The 11,929-nt window shown below is 41.2% G+C and overlaps 1 pseudogene; it reads left to right on the plus strand.

Annotated features, from left to right (window-relative positions):
* The first annotated feature begins 573 nt into the window (after nt 1-573).
* Nucleotides 574-11,929, plus strand: LOC110969576 (myosin heavy chain, fast skeletal muscle-like; annotated as a pseudogene).

Consider the following 11,929-nt stretch of genomic DNA (forward strand, 5'->3'; position numbering starts at 1 on the left):
CAAGACGGGTCTTAAGATGACAGGGATGCTTGACCAAATCGAGTGGTGGACTGCTGCTGAGCAGGCAGTTCCAGCCTCTATAAAAGCAGCAGCTTCAGACTTCTCTGAGAACTGACAGGCATCCCACACAGGTTAGTTTGCTTTGTATGTTTTCTGAATCTAATTCGTTTTTGCCTAAAATTACTAATGCCAGCTGTCACTTCGTTGTCTTGTTTGTCATGCTTGGTCATCTTTCAGAGATAATATCACTGATCAGAGGTATTATTTCATGCAACAGCACAATAAATAGATTTAGAGATCATTTACAATGAATTTGTGATTAACTTTTTTGTTTGATCACGGTGCTTTTGCTTTTCTAGACAGTGTTTGAAAATGGTCTTACAAAATGATATAGAAATGGTACACAAGAAAACTCTGTACCGTGCAAATTTTAAACACTTACTGGACTCTGAATGGTTGCTAAATAGGCTAAAATGCATGTAATGTGACTGCTGCTTACTGCTGTAGGTGCTAGGCAGTGGGCGATACTTTAAGTTTGTGGGCTCTTTAATGATCTCTCTAAGTCTTTCTGTAACAGCATCCTGAGACATCAACAAATAGGAGTCACACAGCTGGGATAAACTGAGGTAAGAGGTTTTGGCAATAAGTCAACTTCAGTATTATGGTACATATACCACCAAAACTATTTATTCAAATGACATCAGAAAGAAATAATTCAAAGTAATTCAAATTCCTTTTTTTCCAGTCCCCACTAAAGTGCCATCATGAGCACGGACGCAGAGATGGAGGCCTACGGGCCTGCAGCCGTTTTCCTCCGGAAGCCAGAGAAAGAGAGAATTGAGGCCCAAACTGCTCCATTTGATGCCAAATCAGCCTACTTTGTGACAGATCCTGATGAGATGTATGTTAAGGGTAAACTCACCAAAAAGGAGGGTGGCAAAGCCACCGTTGAGACGGATGGAGGAAAGGTCGGTGAAGCATTATTTCATTTAACTTTATTTAGTTGTTTTTATTCTGTACTTGTTAACATCCATCTGTTGTATCTTTACTTAAAATAATGCTTATTATAAGTGTGATTATTTTAGAACACATTTTCTATTCAGACTGTTACTCTAAAAGAGAACTATGTCTTTATTCGTTGTCTAACTGATTATATTACACAAACTAATATCTAACTAAAATCCTGGCCCAAAAAAAAACAAAAAACAAAAGAAAAACTTTTCATCACTGTTTTTTCATTCAGACTGTCACTGTAAAAGAGGATGACATCCATCCCAGGAACCCTCCAAAGTTTGACAAGATTGAGGACATGGCCATGATGACCCACCTCAACGAACCTTGCGTGTTGTATAACCTCAAAGAGCGTTTTGCATCATGGATGATCTATGTAAGTGTTTAACTCACTCAATAGTAAATGTTAAATAATGGGGATTTCTTTTCGTAGTAGTCTAGAGCTCAAATTTAAATGGTATAGCTGTAATATGTGGACAAAGTGACATGCAGTGAAAACTTCCTTCTCTTTTCAGACCTACTCTGGGTTGTTCTGCGTTGTCGTGAATCCCTACAAGTGGCTTCCTGTGTACGATGCTCAGGTTGTTGTGGCATACAGAGGCAAGAAGAGGATTGAGGCTCCACCCCACATCTTCTCCATCTCTGATAATGCCTATCAGTTCATGCTCACTGGTAAGATGTTTTATTGTGAGAAGACGACATATGAGTCTATATATGCATGACACACAAAATGAGACACAACAGATATGACATGCTTTTGTATTTTGTCAAGTATTTTAGCCATAAGTAATATTTAATGTAACATAAAAGCATTTTCATTTCAGACCGTGAGAACCAGTCTATTCTTATCACGTAAGTTTTATACAAGTAAATGAATATCTTTTACAGGACATTTGGTATATGAAAACGTACAGCATACTCAAGATATCTGTTTCTCTCTCCAGTGGAGAATCCGGTGCAGGAAAGACTGTCAACACCAAGCGTGTCATCCAGTACTTTGCAATAATTGCAATGACTTCATCTAAGAAGGCTGAGCCGACACCTGGCAAGATGCAGGTATGGTTAGCTTTACTTAAAATCATCAGAAAATTGAATCTGCAGGAATTATTTACGATTTGCAAAATATTTTGCAATATCCTTTGGTAGGGCTCGCTGGAAGATCAAATCATTGCAGCCAACCCTCTGCTGGAGGCCTATGGTAATGCCAAGACTGTGAGGAATGACAACTCCTCTCGTTTCGTAAGTGTGAAAAGGATAAAAAAAATAAATGCAAGCTATTTGGTCTGCGTGTTAACTTAAATTTGATATGCTTAGGGCAAATTCATCCGAATTCATTTTGGAACTAGTGGCAAACTGGCCTCCGCAGATATTGAAACATGTAAGTCATATTCTATACTTTTTTCAATCATATGTATTTGAATTTAAATGTCAATATGATGCTAATTTTCAAACTTTTAATTTTTTTTGCCATTGTGTGATGTCATACATGAAATATTCTGTTATCTGACATTGATATTTTAAACTTAGATCTGCTGGAGAAGTCCCGTGTCACCTTCCAGTTGTCTGCTGAGAGGAGCTACCATATCTTCTATCAGCTGATGACTGGACACAAGCCTGAGCTCCTGGGTATGTTTCAACATTATTGTGAAGTTCAAATATAAAAGATTAAGGAAAAATACACCAAATAACACTATGTTTGTCTATCATACTCTTATAGAGGCTCTTCTGATCACCACCAATCCATATGACTATCCAATGGTCAGTCAGGGTGAAATCACTGTCAAAAGCATCAATGATATAGAGGAGTTCATTGCAACAGATGTAAGTCAGTGATTGAATTAAACAGAAAGTATACTTAATAAAATTGAAGGAAAACCTTCAACCACTAATATTCTAATGCTTTTTACATTGCAGACTGCTATTGACATCTTGGGCTTCACCGCTGAAGAGAAAATGGGCATCTACAAGCTGACCGGTGCTGTGATGCATCATGGCAACATGAAATTCAAGCAGAAGCAGAGAGAGGAGCAGGCTGAGCCTGATGGCACTGAGGGTAATTGATAAAATAATAGAACTGACATTGTACAAGTATCATGACGTGGAATACAGGTATCAGATTAATGTATCAAAGTATGTGTATTGAGTACAGATTTTCTCTCTTTGCCTCAGTGGCTGATAAAATCGCCTATCTCTTGGGCCTGAACTCAGCTGATATGCTGAAAGCTCTGTGCTATCCAAGAGTCAAGGTCGGCAATGAGATGGTCACCAAAGGTCAGACCGTCCCACAGGTAATGAAAATAAAGTTTGATGCCTCAAGTTTGTTTTTGAAATATTAAAATTTTGAATTGAGCATAGTACTGTGATATTTTCAACGCTAAAATCTCTTCCTCTAGGTCAACAATGCTGTCAGTGCTCTGTGCAAGTCTATCTATGAGAAAATGTTCTTGTGGATGGTCATCCGTATCAATGAGATGCTGGACACAAAGCAGCCAAGACAGTTCTTCATTGGAGTGTTGGACATCGCTGGATTTGAGATCTTTGATGTGAGTAGTTGAAATATCTTTGAGCAGTTTTAAATATTTAAAAAATCATATGCCATGAAATTAGACATATTTCTGTAATTACAGTTCAACAGCTTGGAGCAACTCTGCATCAACTTCACCAATGAGAAACTGCAACAGTTCTTCAACCACCACATGTTTGTCCTGGAGCAAGAGGAGTACAAGAAAGAAGGTATTGAATGGGAGTTCATTGACTTCGGCATGGACTTGGCTGCCTGCATTGAGCTTATTGAGAAGGTATCTAAATAACAAATTTCTTGATTCATGTGAAAATGATGAATTCTGCTGGTTAATTTTAAACATGAAATGTAAATTCTCCTCAGCCAATGGGCATCTTCTCCATCCTTGAAGAGGAGTGCATGTTCCCCAAGGCCTCTGATACAACTTTCAAGAACAAGCTGCATGATCAGCATCTTGGCAAGACCAAGGGCTTTGAGAAGCCAAAGCCTGGAAAGGGCAAAGCTGAGGCTCACTTTGCTCTGGTTCACTATGCTGGTACAGTGGACTACAACATCTCTGGCTGGCTGGACAAGAACAAGGACCCACTGAATGACTCAGTCGTTCAGCTGTACCAGAAGTCTGGAAACAAACTGCTAGTCCTTCTGTATGCAACCCATGCCGGAGCAGAGGGTAAGAAATAGGAGAGAATAGAGTCATCAGAATGCTGTACATCATTAATTGGCGATCTATAAAAAATACTGTATAAGCAGGGACAATGCACAATACATGTGTTGAACCACATGTCACTTAAAGGTAATCGTCATTAGTAGTCCCTGAGCAGAGGCCACAAATACAAGGTGAAAAGGCTTTTTATTAATTAAATTTATGTGATTTTGGTAAAAACACAGATTTTTCATGTGGATATAAACTCTGATAATGTAAAGCAAAGATAATGACTTAATGGCACTGTTGAAACTTTTTGGAAAAACAGAGGCTTCTGGTGGCGGCGGCAAGAAGGGTGGTAAGAAGAAGGGTGGTTCCTTCCAGACTGTGTCTGCTCTTTTCAGGGTATGTATAATTTCATATTAATGGGAAAACAACTGAAAATCTCACATTGAAGTCACGTTGACATTATATATTCATGATATGGATCCACAGGAGAACTTGGGCAAGCTGATGACCAACTTGAGGAGCACCCACCCTCATTTTGTCCGTTGTTTGATTCCCAATGAATCAAAGACACCTGGTAACTGATTCATGAGCCATCTTTTAGTAGTTTTGAAAGCATAGTGTGAAAACAAATATTTTATACAAGACACTTTTGTCAATGTCCAGGTCTTATGGAAAACCATTTGGTCATCCACCAGCTGAGGTGTAATGGTGTGCTGGAAGGCATCAGAATCTGTAGGAAGGGCTTCCCCAGCAGGATCCTCTACGGTGACTTCAAGCAGAGGTGACCATAATTGTCAGTTTATGTATTACAAATTCAAAATTTTTGTTGTAGCACTGTGACGGAGGATATCAGTCGAAAGTTTACTATGTCTAAGAATTTTTTTTCTTGCAGATACAAAGTATTGAATGCCAGTGTCATCCCTGAGGGACAGTTTATTGACAACAAGAAAGCTTCAGAGAAGCTGTTGGGCTCCATTGATGTGGACCACACTCAGTACAAGTTTGGACACACTAAGGTTCAATATTATGGACAATATTAACAGATTTTTTACTCATGGAGTTGTCCGACTGTACCGATGTGTGCTTATTTCCTTGACCCCATAGGTGTTCTTCAAAGCTGGTCTGCTGGGTACCCTTGAGGAGATGAGAGATGAGAAACTGGCTGAACTGGTGACCATGACTCAGGCTCTCTGCAGAGGATATGTCATGAGGAAAGAGTTTGTAAAGATGATGGAAAGGAGGTAGGATTATCATATAATACTCTACGCTATTCTGTCCAGTTTGAAAACCTATAGCTTTGAAAAGTCATTCTCCTCAGCAGTACCACAAAAATATGTTGCAGAAGAAATGACACATTATCTCAAATGATTTCTTCCAGAGAATCTATCTTCTCCATCCAGTACAACATCCGTTCATTCATGAATGTGAAGAACTGGCCATGGCTGAAGCTGTACTTCAAGATCAAGCCTCTTCTGAAGAGTGCTGAGACTGAGAAGGAGTTGCAGCAGATGAAGGATAACTATGATAAGATGCAGTCAGACCTGGCTACTGCTTTGGCCAAGAAGAAGGAGCTGGAGGAGAAGATGGTTTCCCTCCTACAGGAGAAGAATGACCTGCAACTCCAAGTGGCTGCAGTAAGTAGGAAACCAAACCAAGTGTGATTTTATCACTTGTGCATCACTTACTGATCACCTTAGTTTGCATTTTTACACATATAGGTGGGATATAAAGATGTCACATAACTGCATCATCTTCGGATTGTATAGACATGTAGATTGTATAGATAGTGGCTGCAGTAAGTGGCACGGAAAATATATGTGATATTGACTGCTGAAAAAAACTATATATCAGTGTGATCTTTTATAGTCAGATGTTTATTTTGTTTACACAAAAAAATCCACTTACTACAATTTTTAAATATATTTCTGTCCCAGTAATATCACACAAATGTTCGTTCTGTAGGAAACTGAAAACCTCTCTGATGCTGAGGAAAGGTGTGAGGGGCTCATTAAGAGCAAGATCCAGCTCGAGGCCAAACTCAAAGAGACATCTGAAAGACTGGAGGATGAAGAGGAAATCAATGCTGAGCTGACTGCCAAGAAGAGGAAGTTGGAGGATGAATGCTCTGAGCTGAAGAAGGACATTGATGACTTGGAGCTCACCTTGGCTAAAGTGGAGAAGGAGAAACATGCCACAGAAAACAAGGTCTATTTAATTCAAAACTTAACAGGACTCATTTAGAAATGTTTATTCCATTTTCTAATACATATTTGTGAAGTGCCATTTAAATGTTCCTTTCATGCAACTATAGGTGAAAAACCTGACAGAGGAAATGGCCACTCAAGATGAATCTATTGCCAAGCTGACCAAGGAGAAGAAAGCCCTCCAAGAGAGCCATCAGCAGACACTGGATGACCTCCAGGCAGAGGAAGACAAAGTCAACACTCTGACCAAGGCCAAGACAAAGCTGGAACAGCAAGTGGACGATGTAAGAAAACAAGTGTTTTGACTTTACGGTGTCACCTTGCATGAACATAAATGATCCGTGGTATATCCTTGAATTTCCCTAGTGTTTAATAAAGTATCTATCTATCTATCTATCTATCTATCTATCTATCTATCTATCTATCTATCTATCTATCTATCTATCTATCCATCCATCCATCCATCCATCCATCCATCCATCCATCCATCCATCCATCCATCCATCCATCCATCCATCCATCCATCCATCCATCCATCCATCCATCCATCCATCCATCCATCCATCCATCCATCCATCCATCTATCTATCTATCTATCTATCTATCTATCTATCTATCTATCTATCTATCTATCTATCTATCTATCTATCTATCTATCTATCTATCTATCTATCCCTTAACTCTTACTACCTGTCATTTGTCAGCTTGAGGGCTCACTGGAGCAAGAGAAGAAGCTCCGCATGGACCTTGAGAGAGCCAAGAGGAAGCTTGAGGGAGATCTGAAACTGGCCCAGGAATCCATAATGGATCTGGAGAATGACAAGCAGCAATCTGATGAGAAAATCAAGAAGTAGGTTTTTAGTTTGTTTTGGTTATCACTTGTCTTTTCAGGACCTCACATCCACTCTCCAACAACATGAGCTATGATGGTAAATTCCATCTTGTTCTCCACATCAAGGAAGGACTTTGAGACCAGTCAGCTCCTCAGCAAGATTGAGGATGAACAGTCCCTTGGTGCTCAGCTTCAGAAGAAGATCAAGGAACTCCAGGTATCATTATTTTACATGTATACAGGACTTGAAGAATCCAAAACATGTTTATGTCACTAAATCTCGTTGATGTAACCATCATCAACTGTAGGCTCGCATCGAGGAGCTGGAGGAAGAGATTGAGGCTGAGAGGGCTGCTCGGGCTAAGGTGGAGAAGCAGAGAGCTGATCTCTCCAGGGAGCTTGAGGAGATCAGTGAGAGGCTTGAGGAGGCTGGTGGAGCAACAGCTGCTCAGATTGAGATGAACAAGAAGCGTGAGGCTGAATTCCAGAAGTTGCGTCGTGACCTTGAAGAGTCAACCCTGCAGCACGAATCTACTGCAGCAGCTCTCCGCAAGAAGCAGGCTGACAGCGTGGCAGAGCTGGGAGAGCAGATCGACAACCTCCAGCGTGTCAAGCAGAAGCTGGAGAAGGAGAAGAGCGAGTACAAGATGGAGATTGATGACCTCTCCAGCAACATGGAGGGTGTTGCCAAGGCAAAGGTGAGTGATTTCTTTGTCTTTCATTAAGCTAAAAAGCTACATCAATTGTGATTATTGAACCTATCAGTATCTTTATATTTGAAATGCACAACGAACATCACAATTTCTTTCTGTAGGGCAACTTGGAGAAAATGTGCCGAACTCTTGAAGACCAGTTGAGTGAGCTGAAGTCCAAAAATGACGAGAACGTTCGCCAGCTGAACGACATCAATGCACAGAGGGCCAGACTTCAGACAGAGAATGGTAAGTGATGTAGAATGAAAACTGGCTTTGAAACACGGTCATGATCATTCTGATAAATATCACTTTTAAACACGCTCTATCAGGTGAGTTCTCACGCCAGCTTGAGGAGAAGGAAGCTCTTGTTTCCCAGCTGACCAGAGGCAAGCAGGCCTTCACCCAGCAGATTGAGGAGCTCAAGAGGCACATTGAGGAAGAAGTGAAGGTGTGAAAAACTTATATCTCCATTTATACCATTACAATTCAGTATAAAGCTATTAATTAGACAGTTCCAGAGCGTTACTCCAAGGCATTACTCCCTGACTTGGTGTGTTAGGGATTCAACTTCAACAATTTTTCTCGAAAACATTTTGATGTAACGTGCACTGGGTTTTCTGACATAGACTGTGTGTTCAACAGGCAAAGAACGCCCTGGCCCATGGTGTTCAGTCAGCTCGCCATGACTGTGATCTGCTCAGAGAGCAGTTTGAAGAGGAGCAGGAGGCCAAGGCTGAGCTGCAGAGAGGAATGTCCAAGGCCAACAGCGAGGTGGCTCAGTGGAGAAGCAAATATGAGACTGATGCTATCCAGCGCACTGAGGAGCTGGAGGAGGCCAAGTAAATAAAACCCCTTGCCTTTCCATATCAGATAAATCACCTGGTTAATCTGTTTGTTTTGTGAAAGTATGTCCATGTCAGAAAAGATAACTCTTTGTTCACCACAGGAAAAAGCTTGCCCAGCGCCTACAGGACGCCGAGGAATCCATTGAGGCTGTGAACTCCAAGTGTGCCTCTTTGGAGAAGACCAAGCAGAGGCTGCAGGGTGAGGTGGAGGACCTCATGATTGATGTGGAGAGAGCAAACGCTCTGGCTGCCAACCTTGACAAGAAGCAGAGGAACTTTGATAAGGTTGGTGCTTGCATTAGAAAGCAAAACCAGGTTCAACACAAGACTTCACCAATCCCTGACAAAATATTCTACTTCTTTGTGTTTCTAGGTCCTTGCAGAATGGAAGCAGAAGTATGAGGAGAGCCAGGCAGAACTGGAGGGAGCCCAGAAGGAGGCTCGTTCTCTCAGCACTGAGTTGTTCAAGATGAAGAACTCCTATGAGGAGGCCCTGGATCACTTGGAGACCATAAAGAGAGAGAACAAGAACCTGCAACGTATGTTTACTTTTACTACATAGAAAACTAGAAAAGCACTCGGAGAGCGCAGACCTCCACCAGGCCATCTGTTTGTCTGTTTGTCTGTTAACAGCATAACTCAAAAAGTCATGGACGGATTTTCACCTGGCGGCCATCTCTCAATTGTACAGAGTCCTTCAAAAAAATCCTGGATCCAGACGGTGATTCGGATAACCTCCAAAATCTAATCGATTGTTACTTTTGCTCTTCCGGATCTTCTGTGAAAATCCGTCCATGACTTTTTGAGTTATGCTGTTAACAGACAAACAGACAAACAGTCAAACAAACTCCGATGATTACATAACCTCCTGGTGGAGGTAATAATGCTGATAGCATACCAGCTCTAATACTGATATTTACTTGTTGTAAAAAGTCTAAATTGATTTGTTTTGCATTGTGTTCCTGTAGAGGAGATCTCAGATCTGACTGAGCAGATCGGTGAGACTGGAAAGACCATCCATGAGCTGGAAAAAGCCAAGAAGACTGTTGAGACTGAGAAATCTGAAATCCAGTCAGCACTGGAGGAAGCTGAAGTAAAAGCTTGATTATGACTTCATAAATGATTTATGTAACCTTCTGTTGATTTTAATTTTGTTGGAGTAAAAGCAAACTTTTTGCATCTGTGTGAATTTGTCAGGCCACTCTAGAGCATGAGGAGGCCAAGATTCTCCGTGTTCAGCTTGAGCTGAACCAGGTCAAAGGTGAGGTGGACAGGAAGCTGGCAGAAAAGGATGAGGAGATGGAACAGATCAAGAGGAACAGCCAGAGGGTGATTGACTCCATGCAGACAACTCTTGATGCTGAGGTCAGGAGCAGGAATGATGCCCTGAGAGTCAAGAAGAAGATGGAAGGAGACCTGAATGAGATGGAGATTCAGCTGAGCCATGCCAACAGGCAGGCTGCTGAGTCCCAGAAACAACTGAGGAATGTCCAGGGACAGCTCAAGGTAAGGTTGTATGATCATTTAGCTACAGAACCATGTAGAACAAAACAAATGATTTATTGTTTTGTTTACTTTTGTTATCAGGATGCTCAATTGCACCTTGATGATGCTCTCAGAGGACAGGAAGACATGAAGGAGCAGGTTGCCATGGTGGAGCGCAGGAATAGTCTGATGGTGGCTGAGATTGACGAGCTGAGAGCCGCTCTGGAGCAGACCGAGAGAGGACGCAAAGTGGCTGAGCAGGAGTTGGTTGATGCTAGTGAGCGTGTTGGCCTGCTTCACTCTCAGGTTGGATTTTAATCATTCACAAATAGAAAATTAATGTATTTATTTCTACCTAATGAATATACAGATAGGCTTTTCTTTACATGACAAATAATTATTGTATTTTTTGTGACTGTTTTTAACATTCAGAACACCAGCCTTCTGAACACCAAGAAGAAGCTGGAGTCTGACCTTGTCCAGGTCCAGGGTGAGGTGGATGATGCTGTTCAGGAAGCAAGAAATGCTGAGGAGAAAGCCAAAAAGGCTATCACTGATGTCAGTTCCAACATTACCTGTTTAATTTTAAACACTATTTCAAATGGTTTTATCAATTTAATTGTAAATTCTTTTTGAACTATTTCAGGCTGCCATGATGGCTGAGGAGCTGAAGAAGGAGCAGGACACCAGCGCTCACCTGGAGAGGATGAAGAAGAACTTGGAGGTCACAGTCAAGGACCTGCAGCACCGTCTGGATGAGGCTGAGAACCTGGCCATGAAGGGTGGCAAGAAGCAGCTCCAGAAACTGGAGTCCAGGGTATAAATTGTCTCTAAAAAAATACTCACAAAAGCTAATTTTTGGAATTACATCATTCTTTCACTGTGTGGAATGAATTCACTTTCTATTACTTTGTGCTAAAATATTTGCATATAATACTTCTCATACTATTTATCCTCACCTTACAGGTGCGTGAGCTTGAAACTGAAGTTGAAGGTGAGCAGAGACGTGGAGCTGATGCTGTCAAAGGAGTTCGCAAATATGAGAGGAGAGTGAAGGAGCTGACCTACCAGGTAATACCCACTGAAAAAAATGACGTGGCTCAATTTGAATTCTCTGTTCTTCATCACTATAATCTGTAATCTATATAGACTGAGGAGGACAAGAAGAACGTAAACAGACTTCAAGATCTGGTGGACAAGCTGCAGCTCAAAGTCAAGGCTTACAAGAGACAGTCTGAGGAGGCTGTGAGTTAAACACTTCATGTGACATCATTTTTAGTGAATTCAGTCTTGCCTTCCAACTCTGTCACTATGACCCTGCATCCTTTACAGGAGGAACAGGCCAACACTCACATGTCCAGGCTCAGAAAGGTTCAGCATGAGCTGGAGGAAGCTCAGGAGCGCGCTGACATCGCTGAGTCCCAGGTCAATAAGCTGAGAGCCAAGAGCCGCGATGCTGGAAAGGTAACTTTGTTATAGGTATTTTGTATGATGGCAACGTTACCCTATGTCTTCATTCAGAAGTTTTAATTTTGGGATTGCTAATTGATTTTCCTTCTTTTTTAGTCTGAGTCTGCTGAGTAAGTCATCATTCAGTTGAGACCTTTCCACAGAGTTTATAAAATATGAACAAGTGGTTGGGAGCTCTTTAATATATCAATAAAGACAATAATTGTCATCCCTA

This window comes from Acanthochromis polyacanthus, chromosome 21 (genome assembly GCF_021347895.1).
Source record: "Acanthochromis polyacanthus isolate Apoly-LR-REF ecotype Palm Island chromosome 21, KAUST_Apoly_ChrSc, whole genome shotgun sequence".
Taxonomy (NCBI): Eukaryota; Metazoa; Chordata; class Actinopteri; family Pomacentridae; genus Acanthochromis; species Acanthochromis polyacanthus.